Raw genomic sequence first — 6,489 nt, forward strand, 5'->3', positions numbered from 1 at the left:
GGATTCCTTCGTCGATCCTTCGATCCTCGGGTGGTGGATAGATTCCAATGTTGAAGATGAGGATCGCAGGCATGCGGTGGTGGGCCACCTCGACACGACAAACCGCCTATTCGCCCTCGTGCGGGATTGGACTACGGCGGGTGAGAGCCTACCACCCCCAGATCTTCGCTCTCCCCGAATTTCTCGCCATCGCATTGAGCTTGCTGATCACTTGATCGGCTTAACCTGGGAACAGATCGCAGAGTTTATTCGAGTCGTTAAACGCACAACGGCCGACCTGGAGGACAACGTCAAGGACGTCATCATGGCTGGACTGCGAGAGCTTCCGAGGATTCGACGGGAACAAAATGCCGCGAAGTACAAACGCCCGGTGCTTCTCCACACATACCTGGATGCACCAGCCTGGAGGCTTCCGAACACACGCCGGCACTCTTCCACGTTGACATTCGGGTCCTGTTGCTCCGACGGCAACGCGATCGGTTCCTTTCAAGAAGCCGGTTCGGCGCTAGCTATCAAACCTTCCAAGCAGACTGCAGCCAAAACCAATTCCAAGCCGGACAGCTGGCGATACAGTCAACGGCTCTCCAACTCGCCGCCGAGCGACGACTCCGCGGGGCACGCAGCACGGCACCCCCTCGACCCTTCAACCAATCCTCCATGTAAGCGCTTCCGGAGGTCAGGGCAGGAACACAAACAGTCTGCGACGTCGGCACAAGGCGAGACCCGGCAAGGAAGGCACCAGACGACGCTGCCTCCATTCGCGTCCTTCTGCGAGTCTGCCGGCGTGGACCCCTCCACTTGGTAAAGCACGAACGGTCATCGCCTGGGCATGTAAACATTTTGAAAGTTTCGTGCTCGCTTCTTGGCCTCAGATCTTTCTTGTGGTTGCCCACTGCGTGCTAGTCTCCATTCTCGTCAACACGCGGACAAGGCTGTTGGGAAAGCAATCATTCAGGTCAATGACGATAATTCACTATTGACGGCGCAACTATCACCACCTCTTGAACAAGAGCCAAGCCCATCTTACAGCCACTGATGGCTCCGCTGGCGTTCGGAAGACCATCCCTGGCCCCGCGAGCAGACGTCATGAACATGATAGAACTTGCTCTCTCCAGTGAGCTCTGAAATACTGGGTAGTCGAATGCGGTCCTCAAATTTGTATCCCGCCGAACTTGAAGGCCCACGGTTATGAGGTTGCTGAGTGGAGTGATGCGAGAGGCCTTGCAGTAAGAGGGTAACGGGGATGGCTCCTGCTCGTCTGGCCATGTCTTCTTCTCCGAGAAACCAATGCATAGCCTCGGCTGCTCTCCAAGGCACTTTAAGTTGAATTGCTACCTGCTTCCACATCTGTTGTTTCGCGCTGATGCGGCGTCAGTAGACGACATTCCGTGAAGGTGGACGAATTTGAAGCGTGCGTTACCTGTAGTAGGCGATGGCGAGTTTGCTTTTGAGCTGCTCGTCCCAGACATCCCGCGGCTCGATGTAGTTCTGGAACCGCAGTCGACAGGCAATCTCAGTCCGGCCACGGAGCCTCTCAGCGATATCCTTCCACGTCATATCTTCGCCCCTGAGCTGGATCAGAAGAGCATCTTCCCGCGGAAGCCATGTACTTCTCTTGCTGTCTGGTGGCCCTGACGAGACGCTTGTGCCAGTGGTGTCCATCACAGCGAAATCCAAGTAGCTTCAAGGGTCAAGCTATGTTCAAGAAGTTGAATACATGATTTATTGCAAGTTTCCTACACGAATATCACTTGCTTGTAGTCGATTTATATGGAGTTGGTGTTGTCACGCACCAGCCGGCAGGGATTCTCGCATCATAGATCGCTAGCTGTCCGTCAGTGAGATCAACTCACCGTGCCAATGATCATGTTCAAAAAGAGGACATTCACTGAATCGGAACTGTATGCCACGACACCATCTACGGGAGCCGACATGCACCAATGTTGGTGGTGATGGTGTGAAGGTCCTCGCCCTGATGCAGAATGGAGCAACGACACCACATAAGACGGCAACGAAAGGTTGAGATCGCTTGAACCGTCAGGTCAAGCCGACACAGGGTGAATCTTCGCGACAAGACATGCTCACAAGGTTCTGTCGCCGAGCCTTCGTTTCCGCAGCACGGCCAAGCCCGCATTAGTGCGTGGCCGGCTGGCCGCACCGTACTCTTGTTGCACCTGTCACTTTCCCGCTCTCACAGCAAACGATTAGGACCTCAAGGACCTATTTCTGGCGCACCCGTCACCGTGGGAACAGACCCACCGGGCTGGAGTATCGGATCACTCTTCAACAATACGCTGGCAGAAGAGAACTAGAGAGAGTGATGGCACGGGAGACGGCGGGCGAAACGACAAAAACAAGGCAGGGAGACGCAGGCGAGAAGGCGAGATGGAGGGCGAGATAGTGAGGCGGGAGGCAGTGCCAGTGAGCCAATTGCTGTACAGTAGTGTACCGAATATTGGCGCAGTGCTTAGGGCTTAGGCAGCCTAGCGCCTATGCAGCCGATGCAACTTCGCGGACCAATACGTATCCGCAAAGGCATGCCCATCACTGTGCGGCCGCTCCGTGCAACCCAACCTCTGTGTCACGAAGGCGGCTCCGCCTCGGCGTCGCGGAGCCAGCCAGCCTCTTGTTCCGCAACGGCACTCTGTGCAGCCTCTCCGTGCAGCCACACCTATCTGCAACCGCCCCATACAAATCTACCTTGTGCCGCGAAGGCAGTCCGACCCCTGTTTTGCGAAGGCAGCCCTGCCTCTGTGTCGCGAAGGCAGCTCTGCCTCTGTGTCGCGAAGCCACTCTGTGCAGCCTCTCCATGCAGCCACACCTATCTGCACCCGCCCCATGCAACTCTACCTTTGTGCCGCGAAGGTAGCTCCGCCTCGGCATCGCGAAGGCAATCCTGACTCCTGTTCCGCAAAGGCAGCTCTGCCTCTGTGGCGCGAAGGCAGCTCCGCCTCGGCGTCGCGAAGGCAATCCTGACTCCTGTTCCGCAAAGGCAGCTCTGCCTCTGTGGCGCGAAGGCAGCTCCGCCTCGGCGTCGCGAAGGCAGTCCTGACTCCTGTTCCGCAAAGGCAGACCCACCTTTTCGTCGTGAAGGGCAGCGCGACCTCTGTTCCGGCGAGGTATCCCCACCCCTGCGAAGGCGCTCCTGCAACTGCCTCTGTCCCAAGGCGTCCGGCCTCATGCATCGCGAAAGGCAGCCACTCGAGTATTGCCACCTATGACAAGGGGGGGCGGACAAGGCCTGTCCTACGCTCTTTGCAGTACTGAGACTGACTAAAGCAAATCGTTGGCGGCATAGTCGTGAGCCCAGCCATCCCCGCGGCCCCGCCCTGGGCTCTCCCACTTCTTGCTGGTAACGCTCAAACAAGACAGGCTCTGGTTTCCTGCCTACGAGTGACTACTCCGAGACCGAATGTGAATCTCACATTTCTGCGTCTGCCATTGCTCGAACGTGGGGATTGAGACGTGGCTCAAAGAAATTGCCAACGCTGAACTAGAGTCGAACACCGGCTGAACTCCCGCCCGATGAGAGTTCTCCTCTCCAACGCTTCATGCAGCAAATCCCAACTGGGATATTGACATGTGTCGCATTGTACGTGTGCGTAACTGACTGACGGCCGGGCAGACTGTCACAATGAATTTGCAGAGAAAGACTCTTGATTTCTATGTAATGAGCGACTACGGTTGGTAATTTGTCCCTCTACCAGTTAGTGCTGAAGCCTTGGATTGGCCGTAGGCATTCGTGACGTGGCAGGCAGAGCCAGATGCGTGAAGTGATTTTCACCCTTGGTAGGCAACTGTGCTGTTAACGGCCTACGTGAATGAGCGACTTGACACCTGACAGGCCCATCTCGACTGAGGGCTCACTCCTTGCCGTGGTGATTCGAGGGGTAGGTAACGCAAAGGTAGTGGACAGTGTACCTACCGTGGGAGCAACATGGGACCTTACCACAACCAAGTGGTGCTCCTAGCTCCCAAAGATTGCTGTAAATTGTAGCAGCCTCAACTGAGTGTGTTGACATCTAGCTGAGCGCCTGCAACGAGGATCCTAAAGTTGGAGAGGAAAGTGGGACAAGAGAAAATCTCGGCAAAGGGGCGCGACCTCCTGAGCGGAGCTCTGGAACTCGTGTGGGTCCAGGTCGAGCGACTGCCGAGACCCGCCGCGGGCCCAGCCCGTTACATAAATAGGCATCGTTCGCTCTAGTTGAAAGTCGAACGGAGGTAAATCCTCCGTACCTTTCTCGCGCGGTGGGCTTCGATCGATAGAGCAGTTTTTACGAGAGCTTTTAGGACGAATTTCGAGTTTCAACATTTCTTCGAAATGAAGAGGCATGTGACCGCAGATGTGACAATGCTCAGAACGTGCAGCGAACAGTGGGCCACGTCCAATCGCCGTAAGCGCCACTTGGCCGAGCCCCGCACCGCCTCAAATACCGCGTGAAGCCTTGTCGAATTGTCCGCCTTCATGTCCCGATCCCATCGTCATCTTTTGCTCGACTCATAACCAAGTGACCAGCAACACCAGCGTCATGGCCACCAACAATCCAGACGAGCGTTTTCATTGCAGGTATTGCTCTGCGGACTTCCCATCTAAGGCCCTGTTCGAGAGCCACCTCAATTACTTCAAAGTGAGATGATGAAGTTAGAATCCGGTTTAATACTCTAACTTCCCCTAGGAACGAGGCCAAGAAGCAGAAGAATGCCGTGCTCACGCAACCAATGGCGAGATGCTGATGGAGCCGGAGGAACTGGAACTGTCATTCATATTATCACCTTACTCTGAATGCCCGTTCCCGAATTGCAACAAAGGGTCTTCAGAGAAAGGTGCATACGTTAGGACACACTCCCTCGTGCGTAAGTGCGGTTTGCCCTGAACTTGAATCCCTACTGACTCACACGGTAAAGATATTGACTGCAAGGAGGTGTGTCTGGACTGCCACACTTACATTTCCGAAAACGCATATCAGTTCTTCAGACATGCACTGAAGTGCCGAGGAAAAACACCAGAGAGGCAGCGTTATATCAATGACATGAAAAGAAGTTTCTCTGTGCGCCGAGATCATCAATTGGTCTACTTGCTTAGGGACGCCCCGGCGGCAGTGTACAGCCGAAGGCCGAGCAAACGCAAACGCGTCGAAAGAGTGCAGTCTTCCACACAACCGCTCCGAGACGTACCGAGCAGCACGGTGAGGGGCACGGACAATGGAAGAGAGCCAGAAGATCAGCTTGCAGCTACATTGTTACCGGCTGAATCTTCTAGCGCAATCGGAACAGAATCGCCACTGTCCGACCACGCACATGCCGTCGAACCCCGAAAGAAACCCGGTGATGACATTGCAACCCATTCACGTGTCGCACCGCTTCCACAGCCCGACGAGCCCCACGCCCGGATGCGGTCGGCGATACTGAGACACATGGAGTCTAAGCTTGGAAGGCTTGACGACCGTGCAGAGGAGTATGTGCAACAACTAGCTCCACAACAACTACAAGATATGTTCAATGTCATTTACAATGACATGGGAATGTCGTATCTTGCCCTGGATAAGGCTTTCTCGGAGCTTTCGCTCTATTTGCGGAGCTCAAGGACCTGGCGAGTCGAACGTAGCCTACAGGTTGTTCGAACCTCATGCGTAACCGCCGATGTCGACGTGGATGGAGACTACGAAGTCAAGATCAAAGTTGGGAGAGTGCAAGGTTTGCTTTTCATCAGGCAGTATAGCCTCCTGATGCACTCGCTGTTTGCAGTGGAAGAGCTACAGTCCCAAGTAGGCACGACCACAGCTTTCCTGAACTGAGAAATATTATCAGGGACTTTACATTGCATCTGTGATAATAATAGCCGCGTTATAATGAAGCTCGATGCGCCATCCGGCTTCGACAGTCCCAGATGTTTGACCGGACCCCGCAGTCCAATGTCCCCACTTCAGTGTTTCTCCATCGAAAACTAGAACCGGTGGCCGTTGGATTTGCAGGTAGATCCTGCTCGTCACATTGATGTTGTCGGGAGCGTCTTCGTAAAGCGACCCTCGGTCAATCGTGCTGCTGTCCTGGGCGCAAAGTCAGCGCTGAGCGATCGGAGTGTGTCGATCTACTCACCTTACTCATGTCGCAAACACATCTCGCAGTCGCGGCTCGTATTCGCCTCTAGTCGTCGCGTCTTACAGTGACTGGGCTTAAGATCTTGCGCATACAATGATTTGTGATGTAATAAAAGGAGCAGCCCACGAAATCTTCGACCGATGAGGGCGCACTTGAGAGAATATGCTGGAGGACCGCGTTGCGTTGTCATGATGTCGCCGAGGTCATGCTTAGGCTCAAACTGTACTGAATATTAGCGCAGCCTAACACCCGTCATGTGATACCCCGCCTGAACATGGACCCCGCTTGACGTCCGGCGGCCGCCGTCCTGTCCATCCTCGAGAGACGCAGAACTGCAAAACTCGATACCGCAGGTGCGCAGTCAGGCAAAGTCAGCGGCCAAAATCGCAA

Source organism: Purpureocillium lilacinum, assembly GCF_023168085.1.
Source record: "Purpureocillium lilacinum CBS 284.36 DNA, scaffold_8, whole genome shotgun sequence".
Lineage (NCBI taxonomy): Eukaryota > Fungi > Ascomycota > Sordariomycetes > Hypocreales > Ophiocordycipitaceae > Purpureocillium > Purpureocillium lilacinum.